The sequence below is a fragment of the Hibiscus syriacus genome, unplaced genomic scaffold, assembly GCF_006381635.1.
Source record: "Hibiscus syriacus cultivar Baekdansim isolate YM2019G1 unplaced genomic scaffold, ASM638163v2 tig00116938_pilon, whole genome shotgun sequence".
NCBI lineage: Eukaryota > Viridiplantae > Streptophyta > Magnoliopsida > Malvales > Malvaceae > Hibiscus > Hibiscus syriacus.
The window spans coordinates 812,480-816,445 of NW_024063476.1; the positions used below are offsets into that span (position 1 = coordinate 812,480).

General features: G+C 33.3%; 1 long non-coding RNA gene across 1 annotated transcript; it reads left to right on the plus strand.

Annotated features, from left to right (window-relative positions):
* The first annotated feature begins 2,108 nt into the window (after positions 1 to 2,108).
* On the plus strand, positions 2,109 to 2,680 carry LOC120188125. Its single transcript, XR_005522390.1, has 2 exons — positions 2,109 to 2,195; positions 2,299 to 2,680. It is a non-coding gene; the product is annotated as an uncharacterized LOC120188125 (long non-coding RNA).
* The last annotated feature ends 1,286 nt before the right edge of the window (positions 2,681 to 3,966 follow it).

Below are 3,966 nucleotides of genomic sequence, written 5' to 3' on the forward strand. Positions count from 1 at the left end.
AGATTGAAGAGAAATAGAGAAGAATTCGAGAGAAAGATGAGAGAATAGGAGAGGATTCAGAGAGAAGAAAAGTTCATTCATTCATTTTCTGAGCATAAATGACTACAAGCAGGGTTTTTTATTTAGTTACAAAAATAGTACTGGGAATCTAAATCCTGCCAGCTGGCATTAATACTAACAGATTGCTAACAGACTTGATTTGTATCATTTCTCTTCTCAGCCTGCATTGGGCCATCTGATCTGGGCCGCTCCATTGTGCTTCTGGACTGCTCCAACTCAGCCTGCTCCATCTCGTCAGGTAACTTAATCATCTGACCCTATTTTGATTTAATTCCCAATTCCCAATTTTCAATCCCTAATCCTCGAGCAACCATCCCCAATTCCTCCCCTCTCTCGTCCATTCCCAATCTCTTCTCTCCTCGCCGTTCTTCTTCTCTTCGCCGTTCTTCTTCTCCTCCGACCATAACACCATACTAAAAATTGCTTTCTTGGCTTCTTCTAATGAAGCAAATCTGATAAAGCCAAAATGAACCCCCTTACAAATTCTCTTTTCTGGGAAGTGTTTGTGAGGGAGCATTGGAATGATTTGGAAGGATGGACCTCTTCTAATTTTGTAGTGTCTAGTGTGATCATATGATCTAACAGCTTCACTAGATTTCATGGTTAGAGGTATCTGCTGCAGATCATTGATTTGCTCATGTACGTTTCTTTTGTGCAGGATGGATTTAAAGATGACTCCTTGAGAATAATGAGGGATATTCAAAGAATGAGTTCTCACTACAAGTTTGTATATTAAAGATGTGCTGTAAATTTATTTGGATGTGGGATATCAGATCATGCCAACCTTTTTCTATGTACTGTCTTTAATTTTCTTTATCTGGTGACTGTTGGATAGATTTTATACTTTATCAATATTTTCTATACAGTATCTTAACAGTTCTTTATCCTGATAATGCCCCTTATAGTTGCTTTATCAATTCAGATAAATGAAGTGCCCGATATCATTAAACAATGACTAAAACTGGCGGTTCAATGTACTATTATAAAAGAAGCCTATTCTTGGACATGGTTGAAATGAATAGTTCTGCCGGTTGGATAGATATCCTATTTTTGAAGAATACCCATGCCTGTATGGGGTAAGAAAAGAGGGCTTCTCACACAAGTTAGTTGCATGCTTAGTTGGGGAAAATGAATGATGCATACATTTTCTTTCTTTCATTTTTTTGCATGCTTAATATTAGGGACCGTTGACTGATTGAATACCTTTTTTGAACAAATTTCAAGGTTCTCTTGTTCTCTGCCACATTTAGCGAGACTGTAAAGAATTTTGTATCAAAGATAGTCAAGAGAGATCATAATCAACTTTTTGTCAAGAAGGAAGAGCTATCATTGGAGTCAGTGAAGCAGTACAAGGTGAATGTTCCAGATGAACTTTCCAAGGTTATGGTGAATAAGAGAGATTTGAATTTGGAGAACGCCTAGGGCAGACGATAATAATTGTACGCACAAGGAACAGGCTAGTACATTGCATAAATCACTTGTTGAGCTTGGTTATGATGTTACCACTGATGTTACCACAATTCAAGGTGCTTTCAATCAAGCTGATCGAGACAAGATAGTCAAAGAGTTTAAAGATGGTTTGACTCAAGTCCTCATTTCAACGGACCTTCTCGCCTGTGGTTTTGACCAGAAACAGGTATCTCTCTCCCTTACTCCCAAGTTATCTTACTATCTACAAGGTGTATCATCCTGATATTTTATATTTCTGCAGGTTAATTTGGTAATCAACTATGATCCTCCTGTGAAACATGACAACTGTATGGAGCCTAATTGTGAGGTTTACTTGCATAGAATTGGCAGAGCAGGTCGTTTTGGCCGCAAGGGTATGTTTCCGAATGAAAATGTCATTTCACTTTAAAGGATGATGCTGGAATTGAGCTTATTTTCATCTGTTATTAGGATGTCAAGAATTGCTTCCTGCTGCCTGATAAACCTGGCTGTTAGCTGGATATCCCAATGTTTTGTATTGATGGCATACAACCGTTGTTCTGTGTCTGAGAACATTAGCTGAAGAACACATTATTCAGGGTTATATCTGTCTGGTTTGCTGGAGCCATGTTCAACTTACTCTGTAGTGATATGGACCAAACGATAATGTCCAAAATCGAAAATCATTTTGGCACAAAATAGCAGAGGTAAGCCTTCCCTTTGTGTGGTGCTGGCGCACATCTAGTCAAGTGTCCTTTGGTCTTTTGATTTTCATCTGATTGCTTTTCACATCTTGTCTTGGATGTGTAGGTTCCTGACTGGAGGAACGAGGAAGACTTTAAAGCCGCTCTAAATCAGCCGGTTTATTATGAACGGAATCCTTCTGTCAAAGTTGTGATATGGTGAAAACACAGTAGAAAAGAGAAACAAATTGCTTGTGCTTTTAGTATACTATAGACTCGATTATTTGTGGCTGGTTGGGTTTATTTTATTACCTGCTCCCTTTTCTATGGAGTTGCTATATGAGAGTTTTTGGACCGAGTAAAGAGGAAATAAATGATTTGGAGTCTCAAATTGGATGCAAAGTGGGAGAAATTAATTATGAAGATCTGATGATTTCATCCAAATGCTTAGTAGGCGGTGTATGCTTGTAACTTAGATTTGTAATTTGCCAATGGATTTTATTGGGTCACGTTCATGAGTTTTTAATGAGAAACGTTTAGCGCTACATATAAACTTTTTTCCCCTACCGGTTAAAAGTTTCGTTTTGATTAGTTCGGACTGACCCACATTACAAATTTAATTTTAGTGGGTGAATCTCTCAATAAAATTTGTTTTTCATACATAAGGACTCAAATTCGAGATTTTATTTAAGTAATATCTAACTATTTACCACTTAAAGTAACCCTTAAATCATATTTTGAGGGGAAAATCACTTCTATAGTAATAATTATATTACTTTTGAAGAAAAATTGCATTTTTATTTTTCAAAATAAATACAAAAATTAAAATTTTAGTTTTTAAGTATGAATAGAACTTTGGAAATTAAAAGTATAGTTTCAATTTTTTTATAACTATATGTTTCTGATTTATTTATCAACTAATATGTATTGGGTACTGCAGAGATAAGGGAAAACCTCCACACAATTTGTTTCATTCGTAAACGTTAAGATTCGAACTCCTGATCTAACTTAAGGGATCTAGTACATTGTCTCACTAGATCAAATGGTTGTTGATATAGTTTTAATTTTTTTGTTATCTTATTATTTTATAATTTATAAATTTATATTTTTAAATATATAATTATATGATTAAAATTTTATTTGTGAGTTCAGTATTTTTTTCATCTCATCATGATAACCTTTTCAGGTAAAAATTATTTGAAATTTTATAGACTTCCATGAGGATGAGTTTACATTAATATGCACTATCAATTTCAGATATTAATATGTATCACTTTTTTTAATAGATTCTACAAATTTTAAGAGCAAAAGGTGATTATCTCTGTTAGAAATTAAATTTTAATTTTAATAGAATTTTGCTTTATACCTTTTTCATCTATTTTTTAATATAAAATAATTATTTACTTTTAAAAAAAATCCATAATAAGTTTCTTCTGAATCTTCTACATAAATAAAAATAGATGCTTACATTTTCAACATTGTTGAATATTGTTTATATATTGCAAGTACTAAATTGATTCTAAATAGAGAATGAGTATAAAATCTACCATACATCGATATGTATTATTAATGTCATACACATAATACATATGTATATCATTTTTTTCAAACAAAATTTACCAATTTTAGAGGATTCAAAGCGTTAATAACCCTATTAAAAATTAAAATATCAAAACTAAAATAGCTAAAATATTAGTAGGTGGTGCATACCTAATGAGGGAGTAATTCGCTAGAACACAATAAAAAATAAAAATAATTATAATTATAATAAAAAAATCGCTAGAACACTCCCCAG